Consider the following 18,348-nt stretch of genomic DNA (forward strand, 5'->3'; position numbering starts at 1 on the left):
AAATCTGGAAAAAATTGTTTAAATTATCGGACTTACATAAAAGTCCGTACATCAAAGCGTATGGGCTGACGCGTTAACGAATTTTCACTTCTTTGACCTCCCATATCTCAGAACCTTATTGTCACCTCAACTTAAAAATTTCGTGCGATTGATGTCTCATCGTAAGGTATCGTTTCGCATAAAATTCAGTTCCAAAATCGTGAGACCAAAAAGAGGCTATTTTTTGGGTCACTCTTTAACGATCGGATCATAAAGCATTAGAAAGCAACAAATTATTTTTAACTACTTTGAGCGAAAAACTGTTTCACCCGTTACGAGAATTTTCACAAGTTCGAGCAACAGCCTTTAAAATCATTCCCATCCGTTTACTTATAATAAATATTGTATCTGAATAATATAATAAATATAAATATATATATATATATATATATATATATATATATGCAATAGCTTATCTTTTGTTACTGAATAAACTTCCAGCCATGACAAATATTAATTTCCTATTGAACATCAACCAACTTATAAACTCTTCCATAATTCTGCTTCAAGGTTTTCCGACACAGCTCTGTGATCTAAATACCCGCGAGAAAATATCATTTAAAGCATAGAATTACTTTGTTCTTTAACTGTTAACAGCATAAAATTCCGTTGTTATTAATGTTGAATAGAAGAAAATCGACCAAAGATCGCGTCGTTTTTGAAAAATGCGTTAAACGTAATTTTAAAGCAGCAGTGAAATGTACTGTTAAGAGTATTGTTATCAAGTGTCCAATTCCTCTACCTCTCTCGTCAACTTTTCTCGTCCCCTTTCGACTTTATCCTTATAGACGTAGCTTTAATTAACTTTTCTCTTCTCCTCTCTCCAACTTGTTCTCTCTCTCTCTCTCTCTTAGCGATAAATCGTAGAAGGCACTCTATTCTTCGAAGACGACCAGAAACTCTCGTAGTATAGTACCTCTTAATTATAAGAATACTTAAGATCGAAAACCACACACTGTGCGATATTATATAATACCTCAAGTCGTGCTCCCATATGTACGTATAAGACGCATCGCAAAACACATGTACCTATAACGCATAAAACGAATCGGCTTTCAAAGTCAGCGCGTCAAAGAAGCGTTTCAACGCTCGGCTGGCGGACGCGGGGTCCATTTTGACCCATCTGAAACTACTTGTAATTATATATTGTATCACTGCTTTAAGAAAATAAAAATGTTACCTCATATAAATATTGAAATGTAATATAGAAACTTATTTCCAGAATTGTATGGGGGAAATTATGTTGCGGGTCAAAATAGACCCCGTATAGGTTAAGTGTGTTCTGTATGGTGCGTTATGCGCATGGAAACATGGATTGAAAGGATTGTGTGGAAATGAGCTCGATATGCTTCACTTGTACAAGAATTCTCATCAAGATCGAGCAACGAATCAAAAATTCAAATGGAAGAAAAATAACGCATGCTCAGGGATTAATAAGAACTCGGTGGTCTAGGTTCTACAGCACCATTATACCTATATTATGTATACATAGAGTACCGTCCATAATTATTTGCTCGAAAATGTTCCCTGGCATCCTTCCAATCGCATAATTCTGAAATTAATAACTTGCTTCCCGACAGACGGGCGGGTCCCGTGAATTTTTACGCCACAGAAGTATAAAGTAAAATTTATAAAATTTAAAATTTATAAAATTTATTTGAAGGCTGCTAATTAGTCGTGATACTTAATTTTCCATTTTTCTAAAAAGTAAAACTATATTTTATGCACTGATAATGTCATATTTTGAATACAGATCATTGTTTTATCTTGGCTAGCTGCGGCAGCTCATTTGCTCAGCTTATATTTCGTGTCGTCCTACAGCACCTTTCATTTTTGAGGGTAGATCTTTTTTGGCGCGAAAGGCGAAACACAGACTCGAACCGGTTGGAATGCGCAGCAGATATTGAGCATTGTTTAGAAAATTTTACTTCCAGAAAATATATAATTGTGGGCTCGTGTAAATAATTATGAACGGTACTGTAAATTACCTCCTTCGAGTACGAAACATTATAAATAGATGAAGTTAAAATGGGCCTGTACGAAAAAAAGAAATAAAAAAATATGGTACATTTTGAAACCGTATATAATTTTCATTCAGCATCAAGTACATATTAACCTACAATGTTATAAAATTTGCGCGCCACTTTTTTTAAAAAAACTGTCGCAATTTTTGTAAGTGTCTAATATTTTCGGTTTAATCAAACATTTCCGTCTCGAATGACGCAGTGAAGATCTCCACATTGTCAACCGAGAAAAATGTTCGATGTCGGGAAACGAATTTCATTTCGTCTATTTTCGGTTATTTCGAGTTCCAAGCATAAATTAGTATTTCCAAAGCGAATTTCATCTTCCAGGTGTTCAAACGCGGCGTTGGTTAAAGGATGCTCGCGTTTCCAGATGCATGCGCTAATCGATTTCAATCTATGATACAAATTGCATATGATTTCTTAATGCCTACCTAGCCAACAAGTGTAGAATCTGAGAGCGCTTTATTCGTGGCTGGATTATTTTGTACAAAAATTAGGTCGCGATCAGGAGACCAAAGTTTAGACGAATTATGTCTTTTGCGTGCTTGTTTGTTAAAAAGAATTGTTAAATAAAAAATATTTAATTATATATGTAAGTTAAGATTCTTTTCATTGTTTTCGTGGTGATAATCCATATTAATAAGTATTGTCAATAGTTATACAAATACATCTATTTTGTGTTATATCATTTTATATTTTATGTTCAGAATAGTTTTATTTCCATATATTTTTTATAATGCTCGATTAGAGCTCAAAATTTTTTTTGTATCATTTTATATTTTATGTTCTGAATAGTTTTATTTCCATATATTTTTTATAATGCTCGATTACAGCTCAAAAATTTTTTTTGTAATGTTTACTACTTGTATTTTTAATACCTTAAAAAAATACCGGTAAACCGGTTTTGATTGAACATATTACCGAATTACCGGTAATTGAAAAAGTCGGTAATTTTGCAATCCCTAATACTGTTATGTTGCAAATAACGAGAGTCAATGCGTACCTACAGGGTGACCAGGTGTTATTTTTAAGAGAGTAGTGCCTCGAAAGAAGAACGGTGTTTCTGGCTCGAAATATAGTGATTGCTATCCTCTCCTCTTCTTCTGCTGAGGCAGACTAAGGACTGCGAGCGAGAGGGACACGGTCTCTCTCTAATTCTACGCGATAAGGCAATAAAAGCAAAGCTGTTAAACCGAATAGACTCTCCGCCTTGCCTTGTTTGGAGACAAATCTGTACCCTTAAAAATGTCTGCAGTGTCAGTTTTCGACGAGTACAAGATAGTCAGGGAAGAATGCATTATTATACAGATAAACCGTGACTACTTCGACTCGACACCGTTCTTCCCCGGCACCCTACCCTTGCTATGGAGATAAACGGATCTGCATAAGAATACAAGTGTTTTTCTCTACCTATAAGGAACCGTGTCTTCGTTTGGCAATCGGTACTCCAGCATTCCGAAACAATTGAAGTTTCCAAATAAGGGCTGAAATTGCGCGCAGCCGGAAATTGATCCCCAACCCGGAAATTCAAAAAGTTATGCAACTTCGGGGATATGTAGACGATATATGTATAGGTATGTATTACGCAATTTTCTATGCCGCCTAAATTCACTCTAAGGGGTTGAAATTCACCCCGGGAAATCCGTCTATTTTCCGATTTTGTGTTATAACTCGCGAACTGTAAGTTACCAAACCGATAGTTCTAAGTGAAAGAAGTAACTTTTATCTGAAAACCTTTTTGCTATATCTTACAGTTCGCGAGTTATAACACAAAATTGGAAAATTACCAGATTTTCAGAGATCAATTATTGCACCCCCTTGGAGTGAATTTGGGCAGCCAAAAAAAAACGTAATACATAATTATATATCCTCTACATATCCCCAAAGTTTCATAATTTTTTGAATTTCAGAGTGGGATATCTTCCCTTGTGAATTGAATCTGTTAAAAAAATGTGGTTTAGCCTCTAAAAACATTTAGAATCCATAAATCTTGAATGAATCCGTGTTTAATTATTTTAGTATTCCTTGTTTCTATTGTCAACGTCTGTATTTTTTCTCCAAAATATTTAAGATCAATATTAGAAAATAATTGTTCTATTTCCCGAAAATTCGTTATTCGTACCCATTTAATTAATTCGGATAATCCAGGTTCTACTATAATTATGTTTCTTAAGCTGCTTTGGTAAATGAAGTCGACTGATTGCTGTGCTTCGTAGAATTTATACTTTCCCTTCTATAACAATCTACTGCATTAATTATGAGAAAAAAATATATAAGATAAATAACGAGTAAAAATTAAATCGAAGGGAGACTTTTTTTAAATGTTATCTCCGCGGTATGCCTGACCGCGCACAATATTCCCCGGGATGTGCTGAGCTTCGATGGGCAGAATTTTATTGGGCGAGACGGTAGGGCCGTCAAAAGAATAACTCAGAAGTCTGCTTTTGACAATGAAATAGTTATGATTTATGAAGGTCAAATATTACGAGCATAACGCCGACGAAGTGTCCTCCTTTTAAAGATTATTGAGGATAATACGATTCAAGGGTGCGACGAGTTAACACCTTGACACAATTTATAGCTTAAACTACTGCGGAGGTTAAAGATATTATTTTCTAATATTAGCATACACTCACAAATAACAAACAACGCGTGTCAACGACAATTTTATTGTCCACTTACGCTTACCGATTTAAAAGGGCTACGTGCACCTGAACGAATCATTTGTGGAATTTCTTTTTGTAATAACATTTAAATTTCTTCGATCAAATTTGTATTTGTCATCGCATGTCGCTGTTTGTATTTCGTTACGGTTAGAATGAAAGGTGGGTAGCAATAAATCTGGTGCAAAGCCAGTAACTTCTGAATGGTTTCTTCGTAAATCTTAAGAAACAATTTATTGGGCTATTCTTTCTTCGCCAAAAATTCTCTCTCATTGTGTAGTAACAGATTGATCGCCTCCGAATGAATTCAATATTTAACCATTTAACAACGAAAGCTGGAAATCAACTCGTCTATCTCGTCCTCGTTAAATACGAGGAATATCGTTATTCATAATTAATCGTTCGTATTAAATTTCGCCAAGGTGTTCGGAGCTAAATTCACTAACACTGGAACCATTTTATGTGAAGCTAATCACATTTACGCGTGGCTGCGCCAGCTTTCCACTGATTGCATGCCTTTGAAATGCTTCGCACGGGTACACGCTCTAAGCGTATTGTCTTCAGTAAATGAGATTTTCAAGATAATAGTAAAGGAAGGTCGATAACCGATCTAAATTGGATCATTGGCCGACCACTAACATTTATGACATTATCGGTACACGTGAAATAAGTTATTTCTGATTAAAATCAATCGTTCGTAAATTAAGGTAGTATATTAAATATATATTCAATAAATAAAAATGCATTATGATATCCGAATAGTAATTATGTCTAAATAAAATGATTTTGTATTCGGGGAGAAAGGGATTTTTATTTAAGAAAATATCGGCAACGCAACATATTGATTTAATAAATAGAAATTGATTTTACAGAAGAATTATTACTAAAATTCTTACTTAATTCGTTTACACGTGTGTACAAACGGAGCTCAGCATTGTTCTAATTGTTTTGAATAAACACTTCTCCAAGACATTTCAGCAAATAAATTCTCCGTAGTTGAATCTGTGATCCAAACAGTAATTATTCATTATTCGTAATAAATTATTACCGCGTTTTCATCGAGTAGCTTATTATTATTTATTCAAGTAATTTATTTGATTAACTACCCCCAAATTATTTAAATAACGATGGGAATAATTGTTGCTGTTTGATGACGGCTTTTGTAAATAATAAATTTGTAACTGAGAAGTCACGTATATCAAATAAAATAAATAACGAATAAATAAACATTCAAACAAGTGTTATCCGCCTGCGCTGTTCGAACAAATTTTTATTCGATTACGAACTTATCCATTTGTGGCAAAACAAAGATTATTCCTTATTTTTATCATACTAGGGTAAACGCGCCAATAAATCAACACTTAAGGCTAATGATTGAACGCTATTACAGAATTATGTTTGCAGCGCGATTGATTCCACGTGCTGCAAAAATTATTCGGAAATGGAGCATGGAATTAAAAGAAATCTCTAATTAATTAGTTGCATATTTTAATAACTTATTCGACTCGTTTTAATAAAAAATGTCCATTCACTGGTACGTGTTCATTTACTGGTACAGCCACCCTACCTAACATTCTAGGATTTTTTTATTTCGAGCTCAGTTTTGTCCAAGAAGCACGCGTCCGATCAAACCATACCTTCGTTAGAAGTTTCACCACCGTTTTCGACCATCGTTTCGGCTCAATCCGAGTTTCTAACCCGATTAAATAATACTAAACATTTTGTAAATATGTGCAAGTACCTAACATGTCCATGTACTTTCATTTCACAAGCTATTAATATCGCAACCCACTGACAGAACAAAATACATAGTTAGAAGTCAATAGCGAATAGAGAAACATGAAAAACTTTTCTCGCAATTTTATATTTATCGCGATCGTATATCACGAAACGTGTCAGTAAATGCTCTTTCCAATATCGATAGTGTGAGGCTCCATACGCATGCTGCAAGTATTCCTATTTATTTATACGATCGAATGTATGAATGTATCCTCGAAGGGAAATGCAAATTTAGTAGATGTGTCAAACACCACTGAGAAAAGAAATAACCAAGGAAACATGAATTACGCGAGAGGGATATAATAGATAAAAACGCACAATGTTAACTCAACTAGGCAATACCCGCTATTCTCCATATATATTGTAATTATTTTAACTGTGGTCGCTAATAGCTCTAAGTTGAAGCGACATTAAATAAATAACTTATATATATATACCACTGAGAAAACGAAAGAAATGAAGGCAAACATATACCATAATTTGTATTATAACCCATTATCCAATAAGAAGAAGAATAACTATCATAGCAATAAATGATATTCAAATATTTAACTGCAACCTTCGAAGAGCTAGAAGACCACTGTGCTAGTGGATTCATCAGTAGCGGAGTCTCCAGACGTTGAAGCATGTTGCGATGCACGCATTGACTCTCAGGTTTTACGAAACTGGCATCTTGCTCGCCGACCTGGCTGGTGAGCAAGATATGGAAACCAATCTACACTCGTACCTAAGTAGTAACATGTATCATAAAACCTGAGAGTCGATACACGCATCGCGAAACATGTTTCAATGTCTGGAAACCTCTTCAGGGGAATAGGCAGTCGAAAGATCAATTTCTTTATTGCATTTTCCGAAAGCACTATCTTTCCTAAATAAAATGCCGCTTGGTTTATATTAAAGTTCGCAAAATTGTTTATTTGGCAGCTAAAAATGTCAAGCGGCAACCTACAGCGTCACCTTCGCTCGTGCGTCGTCTCAACGAGCGGCCGCCGGGCCCGGGCCCACCGGGCAACGAGGGGCCGCCGAGTTTCCACCGAGCTCGGCGGCTCCTCGCTGTCCATAAGCTTAGCATAGAGCAGGGATGCACGCTAAGTCTGCCCTAGGGCAGTCGGTGAGCCGTCGAGCTCACCCCCACTCCTCGGTATAATGTCTCGTGGTGGGGAACTCTATGACTGCAAAGGCCGTATGCCTGTTACAACTACAAGCATACTCGCGATACAGTATTTCCTCGTTAGCGACTCGATTTTGTGTACACGATACCGACTCTTCGCTATCCCCACCACTTTTGTCTCACTCTTGCCCGGCGAAAGGTGAAGCGAGATGGAACGAGAGCGAGCGAGAGGCACTGAAAGCGAGCGAGGACGGTACGAGACCGACGACGCGTTGATGTTTTGTCTCGCTCCGTCTTTCGGACGCCTGACATTCTGTCCTTTGCGCTTGCGACCATCGCGCACGCTCGCCGCGCACGCAGTGTTCCATCTCGCTCCCCCCTCCGGCCAGAAAGAAGCGAGAAACGAACACTCGGAATTAGGGTTCTGTTCACGATACCGACTCAACGCCGGTCCCGACCAGCGAGTCGCTAACGAGACAATACTGTAGATATACAAGACCAAACGAAAACGTACAGAATTTTATATTATATTCAGAAAGTTAATTTTAACAAATTCGCATACGTAAATTTGAGTATTTGCATTTGAAGATATCTAATAGCATATATGTGATATATGCATATACAGTGGGCCACAAAAGTATTCGGATACTTATAAAGTTAGTCCAATATTAGATCCATACGTGAATATACATACATTTCTATGTATAATTTGTTAATATTTATTAATCGTGGATTCATTTTTCTTCAATTTGAAACCTTGAGTACAGAGATTGGGATTATAATACTCAATACATTTCTTTTAAAAATTCCCCAAAGTGTGCCTTACTTTCGGAGCGTCAAACTCTGGAAACCCCTGCGGCAGCCTGTGACGCTCCGCTCCCACTACTCCAACCGCTCCCCACTCCGTTGGCGGACTCACTTGTTCTTGAACGAGCTCGGAGCTCGAGCTCGAATCTGCGCTCGCGCCCGGAATTGGGGGTCCTGTGCACCCCTGGCATAGAGGCTCGGCACGGCACGGACGGCCCGGTTCGGTGGCTGTATAAACCGACCTTTATACGCGGGGATATTAGGAGGTAGGGTAAACGAGAAAACTGGTACTGTACTTATTATTAGAAGTGATATAACGCGGTCGTAAACCTGCGGGAGTCTCCAAGTTTACAGCTTTGAGGTTTCTGAACAACAGGTCTGGAAACCTCCCCAAACAGTGCCAAACCACTTGTTCCAAAACCCCAAGGCTGCAAACTTTGAGGCTCCCACAGCTTCTACGACCCATCTAGGTACAGTAAGAGCACAGGACACACACAACGTAGCACAGAAGCTTGACTCTCTTATCGAAAGAACGAACTGAAATGATTCATAAAGCGTTAAGATAGCCTTTACTAAGCTAAGCTAAGCTCTATGCTATGCTGTACTTAGCTATGTTCAGCTGTGCTATAAAAACATATAAAATATAGCAGAGCTTAGCTTAGCTTTTGGTAGATACGGTCCCGTAACGCTGGGAATCCACCTGGAAGCTAAGCTTAGCTAAGCTGTGCTATGTTTTAGCTTAGCTTTTGGTGGAAATGCTTCCATAAGAATGTATTGAAGCTAATTGTGTTAAAACGTAGCATGGCATAGCATCGCGTATCGTAGCTTAGCTTCCAGGTGGATTCCCCTTCAATACATCATTTTCCACCGAAAGCTACGTTTCTCTGCTATGTTTTGCCGGGTTAGCTTGACGTAGCACGAGATTGCCCCCAGCTTAAAGCCGGGAATCCACCGAGAAGGAATGCGATGCTATGCGATGCTGTGCTTTGTCATGCTATGTTTTAACAAAATTAGCTTCGATACATTCTTATGGAACCGTTTCCACCAAAAGCTAAGCTAAAACATAGCATAGCACAGCTTGGCTTAGTTTCTCGGTGGACTCCCGGCTTAAGGATGTGTTGAAGCTAATTTTTTAAAACTCTGCATAGCATAGTATAGCACAGCATAGCATAGCATAGTTTAGCTTAGCTTTCAGGTGGATTCCCAGCTTAAGACATCGAGCATTATTAGTAAACAGTTGAGCTGAAAGACTAGTACCAGCTTCGTTTGTCGGAAGAATAAATTATTACAATGCAAAGCTTGATAAAAATATGAACTTCTTTTCATTGTTTTCAAATGCGGGATCTATCTGTAAAGTGGGTCACATTAATTTGTGACCTGCAATCAGGACACTCTGTATAATCACCTCCTTCGTGGTACAGTACCTACCTTTATGGGACACCTTTCATAAATAATAGACTTATGTCATATCATCGTGTTGATATGAATCAATTGATGCGCTGGGGTCTAACAATGCAGTGGGATTTCCTATAACGAACTGATTCGTTATAGAACTTTGTTCGTTATATCATTCATCAGTTATAGAATACATACGTGTACATATATCTATACGTATTTAAGGACAGTAGCTAGATATGTACATTGTTAATACGAAATTTGTGAAATAAAAACATGCAAATATACTTATTATAAATTTAATTTGTTATATTCAAATTTTATACATTGCTCACATTTGTACGTAGTGGCGGATTTAACGGGGGACCCATGGGCAGTTGCCGTCTGGGCCTCTACCCAGGGAGTCCCCCCAGGGCCCCATCTTCAAGAAAAAGAAAATTATGATTCTATCCAAACACTATGTTTTTTTATTCTACATCGCTACACTTACAATTAGCTTGTTTCTAGTAAACTACGTCTTCCTTCCCGAAAAAATGGGCCCTTCGCAACGTTTGCCACCTGGGCCTGTTTCCTTAAGTCCACCCACTGTGTGGCCAGCCGATTGTAGAACATATTTCTCCGCGTTCGTTGCAAGCGTTTTGACTTAATGAGAGAAACTGTTCGTTACAGCATTTGTTCGTTATAGGATACCCCACTGTAAGTCTTAGTATCTGCGAACTGGAAATATCGTTTTACGAAACACAATAGATATCCAGTTTACGGACTCGTGACATAACAGCGATGCTCTGTCAGTACTGAAAATTCAGTTCAACAGGGATGCTGCATTGTTCTGCAAATCACCAGTGGCCCTGCTTAAGACCCGTTCTATTATGTTCCTCCGAGCTGTGCTACGTACCGCACGCTACTGCTGACTGGGTACTGTCGAAGCTTTCCGCATCAGGATAAACGAGGCGACATTTTGAGAAAACCCTGTGATAACCCTTCATCGCAGCCATTACTTTGTTAAATCTGCAGAGGGTTCTTGCGCGAAGGCATCGAAGTCCAGGACAAAATATATACCTAATAAGTATGTATCTATGTACCAAGTAAGTTTTATCTAACTGCCCTGCTAGACAGTAGAGACGAATAAAAAGGTGAGTTCACTGATTCCATTGCCTAATTATCACAGTGAAAAATTGCGGATAGACGTTTTCCTATAACTTATCATCATTGGCCTCCTCACAACTCACAATCGCTGAAGTAAAACAGTATGGCTAGAAGGTATTCAAATTTCTTTAACATTTGGAGAGATTAATATAAAATTTTATCCAGATAATCGAAATTTCATCGAAAAATTTAAAACGTAAGGAAATAGATATACGGATAAGACAGGTGTTTTTGACCAATAGGAATAAAATATTGGTTACTTATCTTGATTATTACCTTCATAAGTTTCAAAAGTATTAGCCTGTAACAGTTTTAAATTTTTACCGTGTACTTAATTAGCGAATTTATATTTCACCACAGGATTGTCTCGCTCAAACAATGCAGCTAGGTCATTGTCAGAAAGGAATATGCAATATTAGCTACCGTGTAACAAAATTTTAAGATGGATGGTGTCCAATGAAGACGCTCCCCAGCTCTCGTAAGAACTACTTTTTGCACAAGGGACTCGGCATTAGGAATATTTCTTCTAAATCGTCGGGGCCATTTATCAGGACCATGTGCCAGGACCTTACTCAGGATCTTTAGGAACGCAGCCTGCTTGGTATGTTTCTTACGCGTCGCCAGCCAGGTGATGGATGATGCTAGGACGCGTAGATGCGGCTAGAAGGATAAAAGATCATTACGTGTTATCGACTCCACCGAGGGGTGATCGCTATGAGGGAAAAACTCCCCCATCTATTCCAATCTCGTTAGTTCTTAATACGACCGTTATTGGATTGCACCAGAATTAAAGTTGAACTTGTTAATAATTCTTCTCTTGGCCCAATAGTACCTATATTAGGTACATTAGGTCAAAAGTAGATTTTTTTATTTTATACTATATTATTACGATATTATTTATCCCCCATCTATTCCAATCTCGTTAGTTCTTAATACGACCGTTATTGGATTGCACCAAAATTAAAGTTGAACTTGTTAATAATTCTTCTCTTGGCCCAATAGTACCTATATTAGGTACATTAGGTCGAAAGTAGAATTTAATTATTTTATACTATATTATTACGATATTATTTATCTACAATCGATAAAAATGAAGTAAATAAAGGCATGTAACTTTTCCTTGATTCCTGAAGTAAAATCCAATTTGTTTGGAAATCGAGGTCGACAGAGTAGACGTACGACGTTGCATTCCTTTCCTATTCCACCAAGGAAAATCGGCTGCAGACAGAAACGGATCCAGGAGCCTTTCTTGAAGAGAACGAAATTTGTAAAAGTCCATGAGTACATTTTTTAACCTTCTTTTACAAGATTTAAAGTTTGATTGTAATTTATATTTTAACCCTTCGTTGACACTCTGGGTGTGAGCCACCCATAAGCTGATTTTGACGCCCTGTACCTTCTATATGCAATATAAATACCTTTTCTCCAAAGCTGACTTATAGACTAGTGTTTTCTCAAAATATTATATCTGAACAACAACTCCGTAGATTTTTAGAGTCTGATATTGAAATTTGTAAAATTTACAATTGTCTGAAGATTTTCTTCGTTTTTTCTCGACATATGGTAATCGAAAATTTTTCCACAAAAACTGTGATAAAATTTCAATAAAAAAACTATTAGAATACATTTTACAGACCTTGAAACTGACCCATGATTTTTTTCATAACGATTAGATTCTTCAGATAAGAATGACAGTCGTTCAACAATTGCTCTGGGTGTGAGCCACCCAAGTATGTCAAAGTTGATCGAAAAAAAAGGTGAGTCAACAAAGGGTTAATATCTCTATCTGATACTGTAGCCTAAATATTTAAACTCACATTAATTATTTATAAAAAAAATCTGAATAATTACAGTAGCTGCGATTAAGTAAAGTGTTTTATAAAGAAAACATGACTGTGGATCTGATCGACGTACATTTGTTACAAGAGGAGACAGGCGTCGGCTCCTAAACGCGACCGCGATGTGCACTTATTTCTTCGCACGATTCGTGATATGTAGTAGCATTGTTTCTGGACATTTTCACGCGATATTCTTGTTAAACGTTCTGAAAATTAAGCTTGCAATTCGCGAACAACTCGACAAATATACGCACAATAAGCATAAACCTAACAAGTTTTTCAGAATGTATAATTCTCACTCACATTTTGTTACTCTCGGTGCTGCAGAAGCAACTAGTTCTATTTTTGAGAATTATGGTAAAGGTGTTTTATCCGAAAGGGTGTGTCAAAATTGGTTTAAGGAATTCAAAAGTGGCGATTTTGGCGTTAGTGATAAGCAACGTTCACGGCAGAGCTGAGCAAAATGTAATCTAATTACAAATTACGATTAAAACGTAATTGTGTAATTGATTATAAATTATTTTCTGTAATCGTTAATTTAGGTAGTCGACCACAATTTTGTCAGCCACCTAAATTATCGATTATAGAAAATACTGTGTAATCAATTACATTTTAATCGTAATTTGTAATTAGATTACATTTTGCCCAACTCTGGTTCAGGGTGACTTCAGGAAATGCAAACAAACGATCTACAGATATTGTTGGGCGAAAATCCTACACAGTCGTCTTATGAGCTTGCCAGACAGTCAGAGGTTGATCATTCAACAGTAATTCAACGCTTACTGTAATAGGAAAGATGCAAAAGGAAGACTTAATGACGAAAACCGAAATTACTTATGCACCGAACTAACAACTTTCAGATGAAATAGTAACGCAAAGCTTTCTTGCGAGGTAAGTCGACTAAAGAAGGATTAGCGTAGACAGTAGAAATACATAAAGCTTTCACTAAAGAAAATAAATATTCTACTTTATACACTTGGCGTCAAAATTAAAGGATCCCGAAATTTTCGCCGAAAAATTGTCGATCTTTGAACCCTTATAACTTCGCGAAGAAAGATCGTACATTTTGAAGGGCGAGTCCTCTACTTTCACCTCCCTAAGTTGATTATCCTCGGAGACGCTTTTACCCAAGGAAGCGAGACGGGAACGTCAAGATGGTTTCTTCTCTTGAAAATTTTACAAAATCATTACGACTTTGCTGTGCTTAAAAAAAAACTTCGCGTCTCGAAATCTCAGGAATTTGAAGATTGAACCCTCCCCTTTGCAACGACACCTTAAAAGGTGATGTGCGATTTTTATTCGCCGTTTTATAGCATTTTGGTTTCTCGACATCATTCAAGTAGTAATTAATTTTACAAGAAACTACTTTTATATTATTATACATGCTAAAATTTTACAGCATCTCTTGCTTATCTGGCCGAAATTACCCCGCTCCCCCTACACATAAATAATCGCGTGTGTGTGCGCGCGCGTGGGTGATGTAGGCGTTGGAGGTGAATTTGTATAAAAGTATATTCACCCTCGCTACTTGACAATCCCATTGGGCGCTCAATTACCTTATCAGCGGGTGTCTATGTGAGTTACACGCTATATTGTCCCGCCCGCAAGTGGAAAACGGTTTTAAAGTTTTTATAATGACTCTTGTATACTTGCAAACTTTGCGTCTATTGCTTTTTAGCCAATGAGTGCGAATGTACATTTTGAGAACAATTCACACAGTAGTTTATTTTCCTTATATTCCTAAAAAATACCCGTGTTCTTCAGGCCTCCGAAGTGAAGACCCCTCAAAAAGCCCGCAAAATTTAATTCAACCGATTTAAAGCCCAAGTCGAACTGATTGGGAAAATAAACATTTAGGATAATAAATGCGGCAGCTTTAATTAATTGTTTGGAGGGTTGCACATTTTCTATTTTAATTACGTTGGCGAAACTCAATAATTAAATTCTGATAAATTGCAGGAAGCTTTCATGCCTTCGAGTCTGTAAAAAACATTGCACGAATTTAAATTATACACAGTACCAAGATTGTAAACAGGGACTGATAAAAAGCACGAGGGAATTAGCTGGCAAGGTAGAAAGTCTGTCCTGCGATGCTTTTCCTGATCGCAAGACAGTGGCAAGACGGCGATGTTTTACTTAATTCTGTCAGAGCTCCAGTAGCCTTTTACCGTTCGTAAGTCCGTGCTCGTAACAATATTTTTTATTTAACACAGTACGAAGGGAAAAATGACGTGACACGATAGAATTATTATTTAGCAAGTATGGCAAGGTTGTGCCTGAAAACACGCAATATACAATATTGCAGGCTTTAGAATTAAGAAAAAGATATTCTGAAATACAGGAACTTTCGTGTTCCAATTCAGTGAAGCAATTTTAGTGGCCAGAAATTTTAAAGGAATAAGCTGAAGTACAATTCTCATACGGCATTTAAGAGGACGTCTTAAGTAATTATAAAAGAATTATCATTAACCAAAAATGTGATGGACAAGTTGCAAAAAGTGTGAAAGAGTTAAACATTATTTCACTGAAGCGCCTAAATTTTCAGAATCACTGAAAATTTAGCAAAAACTGATTTTTATTTACTAATTATTATTGTTTATTCGATAAAAACTAGGAGGGGGTATTAAGCCATTTGCGACCTATAGAACTGTTTTGTTAAAAAAAAAATCAGAAGAATAATAAAATACTTTTCCATGAACTGTCTATTATCACCAAAACCATTATGGGTGCGATTCAAACCCTACCAGAACATTAGCTGCATACAGCTGACCCAGGTCATTAAGAGTTATTTAGTGGAGAATCTCGTGTTACGGTGTAGTTTCGGAAAAACCTGCGGAGATCTTAGAAATAATTACCCGTTGCGCCAGTAAAAGTACTGAAGAACCTTCCGGAGATTGGTTGCTCATCACTGTTACTTGCGTTCCAGCCACACATTCGTTGCACCTGTGATAATGTTTACGACCGTCTCAATATGAACCATTGCGCACCCCCAGCTGCTTTTAATGGCAGTTGGTAAAAAAAAGGAAGACTTATAGTCACACATAACTCATTTGAGGTGATTTCTTTGAAACGTACTAATAACGTATAGGTATAGCCAAAAGCAAAGCTTTTTAGAAAAATTAAAAGTAATTACATATTGATATTTTAATGCGGAATATCCGGATAAAATAAACTGTGGATGATAAACGAATTATGTGTAAAAGAAATGAATGTACAGGGTGTTTCACTTGAAACGGGGCATTTAATTATCTCCTTCAGTTTACACAATTGCTCACAAGAGTATCTGTTCAATCAATATGTAACATACATTACATATTAGATCCTAATTCACGTTAATATAAACCTTGATTAATATACTTTTATTTTGAGTGGATTCAGTTGAAAAATTTTAAACAGTTTTATAAAAAAAGTATTATAATCCGTGGAGGTAGGAAAGATCGTGCAAAAGAATTTTTTTTGAAAAAGTGGAAGCATATATTTTTACAAAACTTTTTGCGCTTAAAAGAGCAACATTTAAAGAACATTTGGTAATTTTTTCGTAGAAAAATATTTACGTTTATAACAAAGTAACGACCGACATCCAAGAAGCATTTTTAAAAATTTGAATTCGCGGCGAGCACTGCCATTCGGAACCAGATTATCTAAAATCAAAGAAGAAAAAAGATTTCGTTAATATATTAATGTATTTCCGAAATATTAATTTAAAACAAAATAGCGGTTATTTAAAGTTGAAATCATGATTTTTTCCGCGGGATTTTTGCAGGAAAAAATCAGGATTCTTCTTTTCGGCTGCCTGACTAGGTATACCCCCTTAAGTTTAATTTGTATTCCTGGTTAGCAAGCTGAAGAGATGAAGTAATAAAAACAAATTCAAGGCGGAGGCAAACTGAAGAGAATGGTGAAATTCTGAACTCAATACTAATCCTGCTTAGAAGGTGCAGCATGAGTCTTCCAGTGCAGTATGAGAAATGTGATCATAATGGTTCCTAGATAATAATACAGGGTCGAGCAGCCGCTTTAAATCCCGTATAATAGTGATCCTCGAATAGCCTCGTCACATAATATGTATGTAAGGGAATATTTAAGGCTTCTTGCCTCTGTGCATGTCTCGCGACGTTGAATTTCTTAATAGTAGGATGGAAACTGTTATAGTACATCAAGGATGAAGTAACTATGAATTCGTTGGGAAAGTATGTCACACTTTATCGTTTTTGACTGAAATGGATTTTTATTAGCTGGCTAGAAAAGTTCTTTGGGTTTATTGAACCAAAGTTTATATTAAAAGTAAAAATATGTTATAGAGTTTTTTAATCAAAGTATTTTCCCTGGCATTCTAGAACAGTTTGCCAATTACCCAGACCTAACCCAGACCTAACCCAGACCAATTTTCTGGTAGAACCACAAGTAGGTGTAGCAAAAAATGCCATTCCAGTACACCTAACATCACCTAACAGTGAGCGAACGAACTTTTGCACTGACCTAATAATTTCTTAGGTCAACAGGAAATGACAGGAACTTGCTATGAAGGGTGTACTGACAGTGCCATTAAGTATTTAACCAGCAGAATTGCTAAAGAGCTCCTTAAATTTACTACACCAGAAATTAAAAACCAAAAACCTGCTCTCTACTGCTGTAGAAAATATTTCTCTGCGAAACGACATGTTTACCATTTAAAAGAGAAAATAAAAAAAAAATAGGGATATGCTATGCTATTAATGTCTTTGTTAAAAATTGTATTCATGATCTATTTCCTGCAGATACCCCTGAAGTTGATATTTAGCGATATTAAATTGAAATTAAGGAAACTGGTTCTTAATTAAAAATTCACTTTTCTTAGGTAAAAATTTCGAAGGGAGGTGGTGTGTTTGGCGAAAATAATGATGTCTTGAAGGGTTTGCATGCGATGGTATATAAAGTGTATAGAAAGTGATTGCTCTCATACGCATTTGAAATCGTAGAAGTTCCGGAAGGAGAACTGCAGATTAATTTTCATCACCACAGCTTAGCCGCGGAAATGAGGATTACTTCCACGTTTATTCAGTAATAAGGCCGACAATACTTCGTTACTGAGAGATACAGGTAGAGGGGATTTCCCCAATGTCCTTCACTTTGAGAGGAAAGAAAAAGGTTCATTCAACTGTGGCTTTGCGAAGGGAAAATTTAATTAACAAACGGAATTAGCCATTTTTTTTAAAGCACGCATTTTATTTGATAGCTAATGTTAGTGAGAGGCATATTTTAGAACAGGGAGATATGATTAACGAAATAGGTACCAAGATACTTATTAAGAAATATCACTATTCCCTTTCAAATGTTATGAATAGCAAATATCTATGAACAATAAATTTATATTATTCATAGAATAGTATAAAAGTAAGGGGTTAAATGTTTTATAGAAGTAGGTAATGTTACTGCACAAACTTCTTCAATTTGTACCATTTTTTACGAATTAATGTAATCGTAATAATTAATTTATACATACGTATCTACTGGTATTGTTCTTCAACTTTCAAATTTGTTTTTATACTTGCGTTTTGAATGAG

This window comes from Andrena cerasifolii, chromosome 11 (assembly GCF_050908995.1).
Source record: "Andrena cerasifolii isolate SP2316 chromosome 11, iyAndCera1_principal, whole genome shotgun sequence".
Classification (NCBI taxonomy): Eukaryota; Metazoa; Arthropoda; class Insecta; order Hymenoptera; family Andrenidae; genus Andrena; species Andrena cerasifolii.